Source organism: Coenobita brevimanus, chromosome 31 (assembly GCF_032717465.1).
Source record: "Coenobita brevimanus isolate Jiangsu-jjx chromosome 31, ASM3271746v2, whole genome shotgun sequence".
Taxonomy (NCBI): domain Eukaryota; kingdom Metazoa; phylum Arthropoda; class Malacostraca; order Decapoda; family Coenobitidae; genus Coenobita; species Coenobita brevimanus.
Window position 1 is genome coordinate 7,890,460 of NC_136984.1, and position 19,723 is coordinate 7,910,182.

The 19,723-nt window shown below is 40.9% G+C and overlaps 1 pseudogene; it reads right to left on the reverse strand.

The window, feature by feature from the left end:
• Positions 1-3,134: 3,134 nt before the first annotated feature.
• On the reverse strand, positions 3,135-3,253 carry LOC145395575 (5S ribosomal RNA; annotated as a pseudogene).
• Between the last annotated feature and the right edge of the window lie 16,470 nt (positions 3,254-19,723).

The following is a 19,723-nucleotide window of genomic DNA, read 5'->3' on the forward strand; positions in this document are numbered from 1 at the left end:
GTTTGCTTCGGATCAAGAATTTCGACTCGCGTATCTGACACTGATGAAGAGGGAGGGAGTGAGGAAATTATCCGAGATTTCTTTGTATCACATGGATCTGAAGGTTACCAGTCCCCGGGAAAATACGGTGTGAACAGGAAGAAGCAAAACTTGGAGTTGAGAGGTAGCATCATCGCTCTGCGCGATAGTGGGCTGTCTATACGTGGTATCGCTCAGCGACTTGGCCCGGCACCAAGGACCGTCGCCAAGTGGATTATGAGGTGGAACACCAACGGAAACATAAGCGACCTGCGTAAGGTCTTTAAGTTCTATGTGGATACTTGGATTTGTATTAGTACAAGTACACAGGGGCGTCCGCAGGATTTTTTGTAAGGGGGGGGGGGCAAAATAAGAGAAATTATACGTATATGTGCCGTTTTAGCAAAATAAACACACTCCAAATAGGCCAAGGCATATACTTACATGAGCTACGTGACTTACATCAAATGCATAGTGACAGAATGCATGAATCGACTCAAATCACTCAGTCATCCTTGAACAAGAACTGAAGCTGTCGAATTCCAAGGGGGGGCAACTGACCCCCCTTGCCCCCCTCTCCTCCGGACGCCCATGCCAGTATACATACGATATAGTGTATGTGAACGGTTATCAATATTTTACCTATGATGACACAGTTATTATATTGAAATTTTCAATATATAGATATTCATATTCTGCGAATATACATATTATCTGCGATTACATCTACAATCAGCAACAATTGTCTTGTGACCTGCATTACTGGTTGGTGGTGGGGTAGTGTAGGGTATCAGAGGTTTAGTCCTGTCAGTAATGGGGTTGGAGTAAAGCAGGGTCTTTGTTAAGCTGTTAAGCGTGCTATCATGGTTAACTGTTGCTCACGGTAACGTATGACTTACAGTAATATTATAGTACAGTAGTAGTTCATATTTACATGTTATCTATGTTTATTTAATGCATCCGAACCTGGCTGTAGCAAAGACGTGAGCAAAACTCACCGTAGCTCTGGCTTTCACTTTAGTCTTCTAATAACCTTATCATCTCTCCCACCCTCCCGTTCTCAAATGACCAAGTTATATGAAATTCTAAGGAGATGATTAGTTTTTCCACATACCCTTTGACTGCAAATCCATATCATTGTTTTACACATTAAGCATAGCTGGTGATTAAACTATCGATTATATTTAGGATCCATTAACATTACAAAAGGATTCGTATTATGCGACATATGTATGTTAAGTGATTCCTCTTCCACCAGTGTTAGCGAAATAGGGGTGAGCATTGATAAAACAGATAAGGGATGAGGAGAAAAGATATGGGTGTATACAGTAGAGTAATATAAACAGTCCTGTTCACAGTGTTCCTCCGTCGGTAATATCAATAAGGAAATTACCCCAACTGGTTAACAATGTGTTGTTAAACTTTCGTGGATTCTATGGAGGTGACAGTGTTAGCACGTGAAGTAGTAACGTAGCCCATTCGTCGAGACTGATACAACCAAGCGACCTGCATATGGCAACATCTTCCCGCTGAGCGGCTCTGACAAGGTGAGAGTGTGACGTTCGCCTCGTGAAACGATACTGCATATGCAGATCGTTCAGGTTTCACGGAGTCGGACGGATGCACTAAAACCTTACATGGTCATTAGGAAAGACCCACGCAAGCTATAATAGTAATGTCTGAGAACACCTCAGTAAATGCATCACAACCTCTTTGGGTTTGCAGCAATCTCCTTTTCTTAGAGAGAACTGGAGCCCTAAGGAGGACGACACCAGTAGAGGATGGGAACATTATTGTGGTAGCAGAAGCTAACCCCCTTACCAGCGCAGCAGCAATAAGGCATGATTTGCAGTTACATGTGTCAGCCAGAAATGTAAGGAGAAGGCTACATCGCGCTGGAATACACCATCGCACCCCAACTCAGAAGGAACAGCTGATAGACCAGCACTGTGCAGGAAGACTGGATTTTGCACAGCTCCATGTTGAGCAGGATGATGACTTATGGAGCAGAACCATCTTTACAGATGAGAAGCATTTTTCCTCTAGTTTTCATGGCAGAGTCTATTGTTGGAGGAGGGATAATACATGGTATGATATGAACTGTCGACAGTCTTGCAATATATATGGCTTTATTGTAAATTAATAATCACAGATTTAAATACTGTAAAACGTATTAACGGTGTTGAGAGTGTGGATCTGATGCAAACGTGACCAGAGTTTGCATGATTGTTTTAGTTTTATGGTTTATTGTGACCCCGCCTTGGCGAGATGAGGTGATTAAGGGATCACATGCGCATCACATTTACACTCGAAACACCTTTTACTGTGACCCAACTTTGTGTCCTTTCCAAAGCACATGGAAAAATAAAACAAAAATGGCCGTTTCATACGCACAGGGTTTGGGTCACCAGCATCACGACACACCCCTTACCATATTGCGCTGTCTTTTTCTCTCCCATACATGACTTTAATTATATACACTGCTCTCGGGTGTCTGCCCTTTCCTCTCCTCCATCCTTCTTTCCTTCTATCCTCATCTGTCTTTCTTTCCTTTGTTCTTCCCTCGTCCTTCTGCCTACGAGTGACTGTACACTCCCTTTTCTGTTTTTCTTTCCTTCATTCTTTCCTCTTCCATCTGCCTGTGGGTGACTCTATGCTGAGTGACAAGCCAAGTGGTTTCCCGTACACCAGGAAACCATTTCCAACGCTGGATGGTAACCATATAACCAGTTTTTGGCGCCTGATAGTTTAGTGGGTAATTATGGCACTCCAATCGGATTGAGCCGGTGAAGGCTTATATCCAAGGGGTGGTTGGGGTTTGCTGCTCACGTAATGCCACTCAGGGATGAGTGAGGCTGGTCACTCATCTTAAAAGTCAGGACCAACTTGCCTAGCCCCGGGCTCCTACTCTCCTTATGGGGCAACATAAGATTGGATGATGGATGGATATATATATATATATATATATATATATATATATATATATATATATATATATATTCATTCATTCATTGCCAGACGCCATGTATCCCAAACGGGGTGGCCAAGGGCTTAGAGTTAATTGTTTTACAGGGAGGGGCACTAATCCTCCATCAACCCCACTTGACACGTAGGGATGCCAACAGCATCTTGTGTTCCCAGGCAGTCACCCATCCAAGTACTAACCAGACCCAACATTGCTTAACTTCGCTGATCGGACGGGAAGCGGTGTACTCAACGTGGTATATATATATATATATATATATATATATATATATATATATATATATATATATATATATATAAATGGAGCTTCAGTGGTAGTGTGTGTTTTCATACACTGGAGAGCGAGAGTTCGCGCCCCGCCAGGGTAATAAACTTTGAAAGTGTTCTCCCGGCCATATATTGCACTGGCGGACACCAGGGGTGCTGTGGTTGAACCAGTGTCGCATACTGTAAAGTATGTTTGCACCCAGTCGGCTTGCGCAGGCCGATTACACTTGTTTCACAGACTACACACACATACAAAGCAAACTACAACACTACAATCATGCTTACAAGTACTTCTCACCCTACATACATTCTCTACCAGACAGCCTAAGGCACTTGGTAGAGATACATAGGCTGTATCGTCCCTACTTCGGTCGGGATAGGCCGGTCCTGCAGTGGATACTCAAACGGCTGATTATGATGATGATGATATATATTCGACGAATATTCTTTCAGAGTAGAATAGTGTGGCATTTGACCACAACAGAAACCTTTAGTTGCTTTCGCTATATGCATATTGTTTTATCCCAATAATGGAAACTATGTGCTTCATGGCTCTTTGGCAATAATTTAGTTGACTCTTTTGCATCAATCCATATAAAGGTAAAATATTAATACTCTGTATTTATTTAAATGCACACCCATAATGCCACTTAGAAAGTACTGTATATTACTAATGACTGAAACGAGAGGACAATACTATCACGTTTATTTTCTCCTGCAGCTATGACCGACCCAACATTCTGGGGGAGGCCCGCTCTGGTCACGTCACGTTCAATGTCTGGGACTGAGTGTGTCAATACGGCATGTGAGACGTGTTTCAAATAGACGGTCGATTCACAGCTGACAAATACACATAAATTCTAGAGGAGTGTTTCCTGCCTCTCCTCTGGGAAAGAGATTACACTTTTCCTCCTTGGCCCGTTCTCTTCATTCAAGATAAATGCCCAATCCACACTACTCACGCTGTACAGAGATGGTTTCAGAGGCAGGACAACCTTCAGCTCCTTGATTGGCCCAGCAAAGGAGCTGACATGAATGTCATTGAGCACGTGTGGGCCCAGATTATCAGCAGCAGGGAAATGGAAATTGAGAAAAATACCAACACCCTGATGGCTCACGTTCAACGGCAGTGGGAGTATCACAGGCACAGGCCAGACTTGATGCAAACGCAAGTGGCATCAGTGACGCGGAGGCTACAAAAAATTATTGAGAAAAATGGTGGGTGGACTGGATATTACATATGGTAATAATAGATATCAGTGCAATTGAGTCTTTCATCTCCTTCAGTGTTTATTATTACGATCATAATATTATTAAGAGAGAAAACAATATATTGATTTCACTTTACTAATCATAATTTAAAATAAGACGCTTATCCACGTTCTGGTCGCATCTGTCACTTATGTGATTAACCCGTAGCTTAGACAAAATGTAAGGAGACCCGACCATCCGTGTGTTTCATAGCTTACCCACGGGACACAAGTGTGCTATACTTTCATCATCTATTTAACTACACAAGTGTAGTTTGAAATTAAATGTCAATTGCAATGGGCAAGGCATATTATAAAATGTTACCTGTCAGCGATTCCTCGCTATGACTATACAATCATAGGATGTATTCTTGGTAAATGTAATGCTATGTTTTCTAACCACATTAATTCATGTGACATGGGAATAAAGTAATAATATAATCGCTAGTCTTTTACATATATAGAATTATGCAGATTACATATTTCATAGAAATATTGGTCGTGACTTAAATGAGATAGGAAGACGTTCCGTCAATGTTCGTTACCATGCCTGAGGTGTACACTGTGTGTGTGTGTGTGTGTGTGTGTGTGTGTGTGTGTGTGTGTGTGTGTGTGTGTGTGTGTGTGTGTGTGTGTGTGTCAGACACGCGAGTCGAAATTCTCGAACTCTGAACCCAGATGCTTTGGCGTTGGCAGTGCTGACTGTATCACCAAACTCTGACCGGGCCTGTACAGCACCATGACCCTATTACCTTGACCCGGTTTCAGTGACTCTGACGTACTTTCCAATGCCTCAAGTCCAAAAATGTCTTTGAATCGTGAATTTTCAACCTCAGTTATACGTACATGAACATAAACGAAATCCTGTGATTAAAAATTTCCAAGCACTTTTATGAAAAAAAAAAAAAAAAAAAACTGAAGGTCATTCCTGCATAACATGGCGATATTTCGGATATCCCACTTCTCAGTTGCTCTTCCATACATAAAACGCAAAGCATAAATGAGGCGCTTCCTTTGCCTTTGAAGTTTTGTCTGGTTCTGAACCAAGTCTTTATACTTTTTGGTGGCAGTTTGATCAACAGTTTTTATATATAAAAATGTAAGTTCAGTTATATTCTCATTGGTGGTGGTCAGTAATTCTTTCTGATAGCTACAGTATCGTAGTTATTTCTATTATTTAATATTATTATATTGTTATAATAATGATGATGATGATGATGATGATGATGATGATTGTTATTATTGTTATTATTATTGTAATTATCATTATTATAATTATCTATTTTATTATAATTAGTATTATTATTTATGAATAGTTCTTTCATTATTCTGTCACTTTTCCTCTCCATTTTTTCATCATATTCATAGAGGGTGTACAGCCGGGGAAAGTTCTGCGTTATACACTCGCTCACCACTTCGAAATAATAAATGTGAAACAAGTGGTAGCAAAGCAGTAGCCAACATTCATCTATTTGGTAATGGTGTGAGAAGGTTGGGGATGGAAGAGGGAGGGTTAGGAACTATCAGCTCCCCCAGCCTTCCTCCTCCCTTAACCTCTCCCTTCCCACACAGTGGTACCAGACATTTGAGTGTCTGGCTACTGCTTCACTAGTGGTTGTCTCACGCATAAAGGTCCAAACTGGCAAGCAGGTGTATAAGGCGGAACTTTCCCCGGGTGTAAAGCACGATGACCCTATTCCACTTACTCATTTTCAGTAAACTTAATGTGCTCTCAAGGTCACAAGTCCAAAAATGCCGGAAAATCATTAATTTTCAACATTAATTTACTCAAAAACTATTGAACAAAAATGGACATGGAAAGAAATCCCATGATAGAATTAGTTTCCAAACATTTGTAAGGAAATAATCTCAAGTTATTCATGTGTGACATTATGACATTTCAGCCATCCCATTTTTTAAACAATTTTCAATTGCTCTTTCATAAAAAAAAAAAAAAAAAAAAAAAAAGGCATGAATGAGGCGCTTCATGGCCCGAGAAATTTTGTCTGGTCCTGGACCAGGTCTGTATAATTTTCTGGTGGCGGTTTGACCAACGTTTTTGAGTTTTTACACAAACAGTAAGTTCAGCAATATTCTTATAGGTGGAGATCAGTAACTATGACGGTTTCAGTCTTCATATTATTATTATTATTATTATTATTATTATTATTGCCAGATGCCTTAATCCCATATGGGGTGGCCACGCACAAATCGCTTCCAAGTCACCCTGTCCCCCACCATTTCACTGCCTTGCTCCCAACTCACACCCCCCTCTCTCATATACCTCTCCACTCCATGCCTCCATCTCTTCCTCGGCCTCCCCCTCTCTCTCTCCTCCTCCACCTCACTCACATACACTTTCCTCATCAGTCTCTCACTCTCCATCCTCTCCACATGGCCAAACCACCTCAGTGTGTTTCTCTTAACGCTTCCTATCATATCCACATCCACAGCACAATGCTCCTTCACTTCTTCCACAGGGAAGTATATGTTTTACCCCTCGTTGGTTTATTGGGTTATTTATCTGTCTGTCTGTCTATCTGTCTTTTAGCAGGATTACTCAAAAAGTTATGAAAGTTATGAACGAATTTTGATGAAATTGTGTGGATGGGCAGGCCATGGGTCACGGGAAAAAAAAAATTGGGGAGGATCCGGACTCGGATCCGGAGTATCCCGCACAATATCTCCGAAAGTTCTCAATAAATTTCAATGAAATTTTGTGGACAGGTGCGCCATTGACCAAAAAAGAATTGATTAAGTTTTGGGGCTGATCCGGATCCGGGATTACTCAAAAAGTTATGAACAGATATTGATGAACTTTTGTGGAAAAGTGAGCCATGGACCAAGAAAGAGTTGGTTAAATTTGGGGGCGGATCCTGATCAAGATCCGGATTCTTTTCAATGGCATTGGGAGAGGTATGCACTCTCTGAGCGCTTTCTAGTTGTTACTATCATTGTCATTATCATTCTGTCACTTTTATCTCGGATTTCCATCATAAGCTTCGAGGACGTACGACACTATAACCCTAGTACACTGACCCACTTTCAATGACTTTGACCTACTTTTCAAGGTCACAGGTCCAAAAGTGTCCAAAGATTATCAATTTCGAACCTAATTTTACTTGAAAACTATTGTGGATAGATGAACATGGACGGAAATCCCGTGACAAAGTTATTTTCCAAACATTTGAATGGACAAATTGAAGGTTATTCATGCAAGACATTAGTATAATTTGCACATACCACTTTTCAACACTTTCCAATTGTTCTTTTATACAAGAAACCGTAAAACATAAATGGGACACTTCTTCGCCTAGAAATTTTGTCTGGTCCTGAACCAGGTGTCTGTGTTTTTTGATGGCAGTTATACCAACAGTTTTTTAGTTATTACAAAAATCGTAAAATCAGTATTATTCTCATTTGTGGAGACCAATAACTGTCCCTTACAGTTACAGTCTTCCAGTTGATCTCCATCTATTAGCACAGGTGGAGATCTTTGTATCCATCACTATTTTTAATACTTTTATTAGGTCACTTCTTATCTCCGATTTTCCTCACACTTACTGTATTGAGGATGTACAGCACCATGATACCATTACACTGACCCTGTTTATGTGATCTTGATCTACCATTCAAGGTCACAGGTTCAAAAATGTCCAAAAAGTAAAAATTTTCAATCTCTGTTTACTACATAACTACTACAGATACAGGAACACGGATGGATATCTCATAAAATTATTTTCTAATAATTTGTATGGGAAAAATAAAGGTCATTCATGCTTGACCTTTCCATGTTTGGCACACCCCATTTTTAAAATTTTCAATTACTCTTCTGTACAGGAAAAAAACAGAACATAAATGAAGCACTTCTTGGCCCTAAAAGTTTTGTCTGGTTCTGGATCATGTCTGTATTCTTTCTGGTGCAGTCTGAGCAAGGGTCTTTGAGTTATTTAACCCTCTCGCGCATGCATAAGTTTCAGTAAGTTTCACGGCACACGATTTTACTCGACTGGCCACCCGCCCAGCCTGCCCACGCGCCGCTGAAAACACGTATTCTTGCCGTATTTTCGCCACCCAAACCTCAATATACTGCCATGAAATCTATATCATGTTATTCATCGATGTTTGTTCTAGCTGATAAACACAATCCCCCCAAAACACAAATAAAACTACATTAGGCAACCCTGAATAAACATTTTGCAAAGTCAGTCTCACTTCCCAACATCACCATTCGAATGCTTTCCATCATACAGGAAAATGTTATTAGAAGTTTTGATAGAGAATTTCAGAACCTACCTAATGAAAAATATCGAGTTTTGATAAGATTTGTAGTTTTCGAGAAAATAGCCCAAACTGAAAGCCATAAAAAAAAAGCTGATTTTTGTACAGGGAGCTCTACTGCAAAACTTTTTCGGCACACCCTGTTTTTAGTTCATAATATTGTGTAGAACTCCATGGGCTTTTTCATGGTACCCGCCATTTTTTGATAGGCCTCGTAGTTTCCGAGTAAATCGCAAAAAACGACACGGTACTCACGGCCGTGCGTCACTTTCATCATGGCCGCACAGCAAACGCTATAGTCCCGCCTATGTAAAAACAACGTTTTATCAGAGATATTACATTGTTATGTCCTGTACATACATAGAATTTACTGTTCTTTATAATAGTTCTTACAGGAAATTGATACGTCCAATAGTTTTCAAGTAATTGGCCAACAAAGTAAATTACGCCTCCAGGCGCTTGCACCTTTAACCACAAGCAAGAAAAAAAATACACTCTGTTCCCCCGCCTTTTCCTACGGAATAAGCTCCCTAACGCTTATATTCTGGTAATGAACATATGTAGAATTTACTGCTCTTTATCATGGTTCCTACAGGAAATCTATATGTCCAATAGTTTTCGAGTAATTGGACGACACAGTGAGATTACTCCTCCAAGCCCTGGTTACTTTTACCGCAAGCGAGAAAAAAAGAACACTCTGTTCCCCCGCCTTTTCCTACAAAATATGCTCCCTAAGGCTTTTATTTTGGTAGTGCACGTACGTATAATTCACTTATCTTTATCATGGTTCTGACAGGAAGTCGATACATCCAATAGTTTTCGAGCAATATGATGACAAAGCTAGATTACTCTTCCAATCGCTACCTAGTTTTACCGCAAGTGAAATAAAATACAGTCTTCCCCCCCTTTTGCCTGAAGACTAAGCTCCCAAAGCCTTTTTTCTTAATTCATTTTTTATGTACAGACTGTAAAATCTTCAAGGGTTGTTTTTTATAGTGTTATAACCTACTAGACATGAACACTACTTTTGTCTAATTATTGCTAATGAAGGTGTACTCCCTGTCCCCATGACCAAAAGAACATTATTAGCTACCTTAGAAAACTCAAACTGGATAACAGGAGATGGAAAGATGACCCCAGACCTCGTCGTGGACATCATTGGTTATGTAGCTGCCTTGTGTAAATTACCTGATACGACCCTCAAAATCCCCAAGACGATAGTGTACACCCCAGGTATGTGCTTACTAGACTCAATGAACGAGGTAGAGATGCAGTGTAGCAAAGCAGGGGTGATCGAAACACAATCATATTCTAGTAGAATGAGAGTGCCTGAGACAGTATCAGCTGTGAAAACAGCTACAACTACCCCAAACAGAGAACAAAATCGATCACGACCCGAATGAGGCAGAGCATACAAGCAAACGCGTCGAGGCTACAATCACAAAAACCAGGCTACAGACAGTTTCGTAAATTTTCGCGCAGTCCAAGCAGATCTCGCGCCACAGACACCACTAAATATGGGAAGTCATCTCGCAGATCACAGTCAGGAGATAGGTCCCTTCTATGTCATTATTGTGCAAAACCAGGACACACAAAGAATGAATGCTTGATCAAAACAAAAGAGGACAAAAGACACAAGGATTTGGTCCCTACAATAGGCATCACCGGAGCCAAGGGCATTGTACCAGTAACTGCAAAACAGTAGAAACATTAGTGTCTGTTTTCGAATCGGAGGACGACCAAGTCACGACAAAAAACTAACAAACGTAAAGAAAAGCAAGTCTAAAATTCACTTTTCATGCGAGGAAGAAGGAACCAAAGGCCATGAGCCCCCAGTAACAGTTCCCTCCAAGAGTAACACAAAATACAATAGAGAGCCAAATTCAAGATCCGATCATTTTGAGATGCCTGGACACACTGCGTTTGAAAGACTGGAGATCATAGGCAACAGGAAATACAGACAGAGGGAGACAGTTCCAGAGCTGACCTGTTGCATAAATGAAAGACTGGGAGTAACGGTTAACTCTTGCATTAGAGAGTTGGACAGAAAAGGGATGAGAGAATGCTGCCAGATGGGTGCTACGCGCCCGTTGTAGAGGTGGAGGAATGCAAGCAGACAGTTCAGAGGAGCAGTGACCATTAAAGTAGCGATAGAAAAGAGATAAAGATGCAACAGTGCGGCGAAGAGACAGAGGTTGAAGGGAGTCAGTAAGAAGAGGAGAGTTAATGAGACGAAAAGCCTTTGACTCCACCCTATTGAGAAGAGCTGTATGTGGGGAGCCTCCCCACACATGAGAGTTGTACTCCACACAGGGGCGGATAAAACCCCTGTATAGAGTCAACAATTGTGCAGGGGTAAAGAAAGAGCGGAGTCGGCTTAGAACACCCAATCTCTTGGAAGCAGATTTTACAAGAGATGAAATATGATCTTTCCAAGATAACTCCCGAGTAAATGAAACCCCAAGCATGTTCAAGGATGATGCAGGATTAAGCTGAATATTATTAAACATTAGTGGGTATACCTGTGGAAGATTTTGTCGGGTTGATAGGTGTAAGAACTGAGTCTTAGATGCAATAAAAACAACAATATTATTTTTACCCCAGTCAGAGATACGAGCCAAGTCAGACATTAGGTGTGCCATAGCCTCATCCCTTGTTTGTTGAAGTAACTGTTGAGATGGGCGTTGCAGGAACCGAATGGAAAGGTGAAGGGTGGAGTCATCAGCGTATGAGTGGATAGGGTTAGATGTACAGCTTAGAAGACCATTGATGAATAAAAGGAAGAGAGTTGGTGATAGGACAGAGCCCTGAGGAACACCACTGTTGATAGATCTAGGAGAAGAACGATGGCTGTCTACAACAGCGGCTATAAAACGACCAGAAAGGAAGCTAGTGATGAAGGCACAGATAGAAGGATAGAAACCGTAGGAGGGCAGTTTGGAAATTAAAGATTTATGCCAGACTCGATCGAAAGCCTTTGAGATGACAAGTGCAATGGCAAAGCTTTCACCAAAGTCCTGAAAGGAGGATGACCAGGAGTCTGAAAGGTAGGTGAGAAGATCGCCAGTGGAGCGTCCCTGACGGAACCCATACTGACATTCGGAAAGAAGGTTGTGATAGGAAAGATGCCTTAAAATTTTTCTATTGAGAATTGACTCGAAAACTTTTGAAATACAGGACGTTAAAGCAATTGGACGATAGTTGGAGGGTTGGGAATGGTCACCCTTCTTTGGGACTGGCTGAATGAGAGCAAACTTCCAGCAAGAAGGAAAGGTACAAGTTGACAGACAAAGGTGAAAGAGTTTGCCTAGGTAGGGTGTAAGCACAGAAGCACAGTTCTTGAGAACAACAGGAGGGACCCCATCAGGCCCATCTGCCTTGTTAGTACTGAGGCCAGTGATGACAGAAAATACATCAACTGAAGAAATTTTAATGTCAGCCATGAGGAAGTCAGAGGGGGGAAGTGATGGAGGAACAGCACCGGAATCGTCTAAGGTGGAATTGGAGGAGAAAGTCTGTGTGAAGAGATTTGCTTTATCAGCAGAAGAAATAGTTACAGAACCATCGGAGTAGAAAAGAGGAGGGAAGGATGATGAGGTAAAGTTGTTAGAAAGATTTTTGGCAAGGTGCCAGAAGGAGCGGGAAGAATTCGAGTTGGAGAGTTGAAAGCATTTAGTATGGATGAAAATTATTTTTAGTAGAGAGAAGAACAGACTTAGCACGATTCCGGGCAGAAACGTAAAGATGATGTGATTCAGGGGTGGGTTGGCTCCGGTACCTTTTGTAGGCCCTCTCCTTGCTGCGGACAGCATTAGAACAAGCGTGATTAAACCAAGGCTTTCTTGCATTAGTCAAAGGATATGAGAAAGGAATGTATGCTTCCATGCCCGAGAGAATAACCTCCGTAATGCGCAAGGCACACTCAGATGGCTCTGGCCATGGAAGCATTAATCATTCCAGGGAAAATCAAAGAAGTACTGCCTGAGAGCCTCCCAGTTCGCGGCTCCAAAATGCCACAGATGACGTTTCCCTGGAGGGTCCATAGGCCGTACCAGAGTGATAGGACAGGTTAAGGTAATAAGCTTGTGATCGGAGGAGCCCAACGGAGAGAAAAGATTAACAGAGTAAGCAGAAAGATTAGTTGTGAGGAAGAGGTCAAGTATGTTGGAGCTCTCTCCAAGGCAGTCAGGGATACGGGTAGGGTGCTGTAGAAGCTGCTCTAGGTCATTAAGGATAGAAAAGATGTAGGCTTGTTCACCAGGTGGATCCATGAAAGGAGAGGAGAGCCAAAGGTGGTGGTGAACATTGAAATCTCCTAGAATGGAGATTTCAGAGAAAGGAGAAATGGATAGAATGTGTTCCATCGTAGAAGTAAGATAGTCGAAGAATTTTTGATAGTCAGTAGAATAAGGGGATAAGTAAACAGCGCAGGTATATTTAGTCAGAGAATGACAGGAAAGCTGAAGCCAGAGTGTAAAGAATTCAGAAGAATCGAGTTCAGGAACACGAGAGCAAGATAAGTCGTTGCGTATGTATACACAACAGCCACCTTTGGCTTTGAAATGAGTATAGAGAAAGTAGGAGGATACAGAAAAGGGTTTGCTGTCAGTTGCCTCAGACAGCTGAGTCTCCGTTAGAAAAAGAAGGTGAGGTTTAGAGGAGGAGAGGTGGTGCTCAACAGATCGAAAGTTAGAGGAAAGGCCGCGAACGTTGCAGAAATGAAGAAGAAGAGACTCAGACAGTGGTTTCAGGAACCTCGAGTCGTCACCGGGAGAGGGGCGGATGGTGGGGGCATTTATGGCCCCCCCCCCCTGGGGACTCCGAGGCTTGGTGAAGAGACGCCATTTTTGTTGAATTTTGAGTAGGAAGTGTAGTGTGTACTGTGCATGTAGTTTGGTGTAGATAGTTAGAAAAATTTGTACTGGAGAGCATGCTGGCCTACTCTCTGTGTAACTGAGACACTGAAAAAGTTCAGCAAAGGGGGATGGTCAGGAGCTAGTCCTGAGGGCTGATGAAACGGGAGTTCCAGCTTTCCATCCACCTCGGGAGTACTGCCCTGCTCGACTGGTGCTACAGTCTACTCCTCTAATGTACAACAAGCCACAAACTACTGTGAGGGGGAAGGGCCAACGGGGGGGAGTATGCAACCTAGAAGCTGAGCACCACCAGGCTGTCTTTACCAGAGACCTACAAGTTTGCAAACCCACAGGTGATCCAGTTACTGAGCTACAGCATCCACAAACTGTGATGGAAGGCAGGGAGGGAGGGTACATACAACACTCAAACTTGTCAGGCTCAGATTACTGCATATGCCTAATGTGTGTGTGAAGGTGTACATGCAAAGGTTTTCCATTCACTCAGGGACGATGTCCACAACTGGTGATGTCTGGAAGCAGATCTAGCAGCACATCATGTGACTCTCTGAATCAGGGTGACTTCCTTTTTTAGTTTCTCCTTGCTGTCACCAGATAGTTTTATTTAGCTAGGGAAAGGGTTCTTGTAGTGAACAGGTTTACTAAGGCTGTACCTAACAATTCCAGTATCTTGATACCAGCTGTATGTGAGGATCATAACGTTTCCTTATTTTTAGACACAGGCTCTCTAGTGTACTTAATAACACAAGAAGAAATAATTAGAATTTATAGAAATAAGAAGAAAGTAACTTTTCTGGAAGAATCTAAATTAGACTTATATACAGTAGATGGCAAACAAATCACAGTAAAAGGTATGACACAGTTAAACATCAGTTTCACTGAGACTACAAGACCAATCACTGCATTTTTTATATCGTTAAAAATTAGCAATTAAAGCTCATATGTTACTGGGCTTCAGATGCATGAGAACAGAGAAAATAACTTTACTCCTACAAATGAATGGAATAGACTTTGATAATGAATTCATAGAGGAAATACCATCAGAGTCCTCACCGATTAGTAAAACAGAACCGAAAAGAATTGGTAATATAAAAAGCTTAAACAAACATACACAAACAGATGAGTGTATAGATCCGCTCACCCCCCCCCCCTCCCCCAGCCTCCAGGACTAGAAACCCAGGTAACGGTACTGATTTATCGGTTTTTCCCGCCCATCTCACCAATGATTTAGTTATACCACCTAACTCCTATATGAAAGTTACCATAAAGAGCAAATTACGGAATAGTACTGTTCTTGTCTTAGAAGATTTATGTAAAGGGATTGTCAGTAGAAAACGCATTGTGTCAGATGAACGACGAAGGGCAAACTCAGATATTTCTAATTAATCACATGAATGGGGAAGTACAGTTGAAAAAGGGGACTTGTATAGTTAATATTGAAAAATGTCCCGCCCCTGTAGTTGAAACAGTTTTAGCTGGAGTCTCAAGTGAGATAAAATCTACAGATACAGAAAGCATAAAAGAGAATTTAATTCATTCAGGTGAATTTGATGAAGAAAATGATTTGTTTAACCCTGTTGGAAAAACACAGGGACACCGTAGCATTAACCGGAGAACAATTAGGGTGTACTAACTTGATTAATCACAAGATTAATGTGCACCCAGAAACACCACCAATTTTCGTTCCTGCCTACTGAATCCCACAATCTCAGCGTACACTCGCAAATCAGTATGTCATTGAAATGTTAAAACTTGGAATTATTGAGCCATCAGTCTCCCTGTGGAATGCCCCATTATTCTTCGTGCCCAGACGAAATGGAGAAATGCGTGAGGTAGTAGATTACCGTAAACTAAGCAATCACAGTCACAGACCGATTTCCCATGCCATTGTTAAGCGACATCCTGCAGAATATTGAACCAGATAATAATGTATCTTCCGCGATCGATTTGCTAAGTGGTTATTATCAAATTCCTGTAGATCAGGAGTCACGTAAACACGCTGCCTTTTCCACAAATAGAGGACACTATCAGTATAGAAGGATGCCCATGGGACTGAGGACAGCCTGGGCACATTCCACCGTCTTATGAATTACGTATTGTCTGGAATTTTACGACAAGAAATATTTGTTTATCTTGACGATATTATCATCGCAACAAAAGATATCACAGAACATCTCCAGAAATTAAACCTACTCTTACAAAAGCTTGGTGATGCTGGTTTAAAAATTAAGCTTTCTAAATGCAAATTTTGCTTTAAGGAAATAAAATTCTTAGGCCACACATTAAGTGCTAATGGTATTTACACCACTAGTGACAAAATACAGGCAGTGAGAGACTTTCCTGACCCCACTACGAATGACGAAGTTATACAATTTTTAGGTCTAGCTGGGTACTATATATAGGTCATTCGTACAACAATTCTCTCATATAGCCTTTCCTCTATTCCAACTACTCAAAAAAGATGCTATATTGCAATGGGGAGAAGAAAAAAAAACAGCATTTAATAAATTAAAAATTAAACTAACAAATGCACCATGTTTGCCATATCCGGATGTCACAAAACCATTTATTATTTGTACAGATGCATCAGTTAAAGGTTTAGAGGCTGTATTGATGCAAGAAGATAAAAGAGGACAGAATCAACCAATTGCATTTGCCAGCAGACAAATAAAAGGTGCAGAGAAAAATTATTGCACTACAGACTTAGAGGCACTTGCAGTGGTTTTTGCATTACAAAAGTTTCGAGATTTGGTATATGGTTACGAAATACACTTATACACCGAGTCTAAACCGCTAGTGGGTATGTTTAAAGAAAAACTCGTCTCTGGGAGGAGAGCAAGATGGAAATGTACAGTCGAAAACTACAATGTACATATTCATTACATCTGTCTATCTATATACCTAGGCTGCTTCCCCCAAGGAAAGGGAGGTAGCCGAGACAGGACGACACACTCCCCATTTACTCATCCATTCAAACACATTCATTCGCATCTTTGCCCCAAAGGGGAGAATGGACGGATCCTCACCGCACCACACCGCACAAAGGTCAACTGCGCAATGCAATCAGTGACATCCGCAGCAGGGCCCAACAGCAGAACTGGTTTACCCCTGCCACATCATAACAGACCCATCCCCTTACCCGCACCTGACCTGACTAACATACAAGGCAAAATTAATCTGGTATCCAACGCATTATCTAGGAACCCGAAAACAATTCAGGTCGCGGCATTAGATCTCAAAGGAGGCATCCCAAACCACGATGAAATCGCAAAAGCACAAAGACTTGATCCAATATGGTCTAAAGTTATATACAAGTTAGAAAGTGGAGATGACATACAATTACCCAAACTACATGTGCCACTAAAGCAATTCACAATAATCAATAATACCTTATACAAGATCAACCCAGAACAACCAGAACGCCGAAGAACTAATAACCAATTGGTAGTACCTAATGACATGATACTTCAAATATTACGAACGATACACGATAGCCCACATGCGGGACATCCTGGAAAGGATAGGACATTCAAACAAGCCCAGCTGTTATATTACTGGCCATCATTACGAAAAGATATAAACAATCATATAGACAGATGCGAATCATGTGCAAAACACAAAGGATACCCAGTTTCACCTGCACCTATAGGTAATTACCCTGTACCACATCAACCATGGGACGTTGTCTCGGTTGATTTACTTAAGATACCATTTTCATACAGTAAATACCAATACCTATTTGTAGCAACAGATCGTTTTTCCCCTCATGTCATTTTAGCTCCAATTAAAGATAAAACAGCAGAGACAGTAGCAAAGGCAATAACAGATAATGTAATATGTCGCTTTACTACCCCAAAGGTACTAATAAGTGATAATGGAGGAGAATTTCAGATGTCTTACAAGAAATATGTAAACAATGCAATATCAAAATGGTTAACGTTTTAGCCTATCACCCAGCATCCAATGGGTTATTAGAGAGACAAAACAAAAAAGTATTAGATGTGCTACGACACATTCTCAATGAAAATTATGCAAGCTGGGATGATTCGATTCCCAGAGTAGAGACCTCAATTAATGGATCTATAAATAAATCTGTAGGAGACACACCACATTTTATCGTATATGGGACAGATAAAAAACTACCATATGAGATTCTAGAAGGTCAAATCTACCCATATACAACTACGATGTTTACTCTAAACTCCGTTTACGTGAATTCCAGGACATACATAAAAGAGTCAAAAAACAATTAACGATGTCCAAGGAAGAAATGACGGAGGTATTTAATAAAAAGGCAAGAGATTCACCTATCAGCTTAGGAGACATTGTCTATGGTATCATTCATACGAGAGACAATAAAGTATCCCCGAAATATGAAGGCCCATACAGAGTAATTATCATAAAAGCAAACAAAGTTTTAATTAGGTCACTGTCAAGTGGCGAAGAGAAACAAGTTCATATTGACCATTTAAAACGAGTTTCAAGGGAACTATCCAATAATTATACAGCCTCGGATACCACCGAACAACCGAACATAACTCATGAAATCAATCAGGAAAACAACAATATTAACAAAAATAAATTAATGTCATATACCAAGCAATCAAACATAGGTGCAGCTGTTCCAATACAATCAACTGTATATCATTTACATTATTTAAACATCGATTTAAACTCCTTCTATAAATGAAATATCAAGCAAGTTATTGTTCTACGTTAGTCAACCGTAACGCAGATCATCACCGTCATCGACCACAGCATGGCCATATTAGAAAATTAATAGATTTTTTTTGTCGATAGGTAACCATGAAGGGACTTATGCTATGGATTCTCCTCTACATAGCAATAGGATATGCTCTCTTAGACCCCCAACACATCGTAGGGCAAAGATGCCTCATAGCTCCAACGGCCACGACATCAATCGTATAAGGCGTCATGAGTACTGAAATCAGTTGGATTACTTATACAAATTACCTTCTTATCTAGAAAACATCGCCAGACCAATGAGGACCCTGGACTTCATGATAGGAGGCTATGTTTCACAGGCACATAACACACAGGAAGTGGATGAAATAGTGAAGTTAGGTAAATGGAAGATAGAACAGGCGAAATAAACTATGCTCATCATGATGCAAGATCTCCCATCTCATGGAACGGAGGTATTGAGTGCCATGAACAACATCATACGTACTTTTCAAAAGCGCGGTTTGTTCGGCCTGGGTGGTGCAGTTCTTGGGAACATCTTTGGATTGGCTGCAGAGGAAGACCTTCAAGAAATAAACAACAAATTTAATAAAATAGCTCAGGTACTAACACACCAAGATAAATTTATCGCAGGACATAACTCAGCAATGAAGACAATCGTGAAGACCCTGAAAAAGGCGGAAAACATAGCTCTCGAAAGTGTAAATAAAATATATGCCATGGAAGGAAACATAACACTTTTCCAACGCTTGTCCATCATCACGGAACACATTGACACAATTCTACTCCAATTAGACAACACAAGAGTGCGTTACCGGGCACTTCTGCAAGGAATTTCGAATGCGGGTAATGGAAAGATCACAACTGACTTACTTTCAGTTCATGAGCAACGTCAGATAATTAGTCAAGACATAAATAAACATAAATTGAAGCATTTGTTCCAAAGTAGGGATTTCATGCAATATTATCCATATTCAGAAGCAACACAAACACCAACATCAGTAGTAATTCATGTACCATTCATAACTGATGACCTGTTCACAGTAAGCGAAATACACCCCTTCCCTTCTAAGAATAATAACACTTTGGTCATCATCAACATCAACACAGACACCAAACTCATCATGGTATCCAAGAGACGAAACACTGTCACTTTCTCAAGTGAATCAACGATTGAACGAAAGTGCCGCACATCCTTACATGCTGTTCACCTTTGTCCTGTGTACATTTTCACGTTTCAGCCTACTAAAACAGCCCTTTGTGAAATGGCTATCATATGAAATCACAATATTCACATTCATTGCAACTTCAGTTTTGCTCCAGATAAGCTTGTACACCATCAAC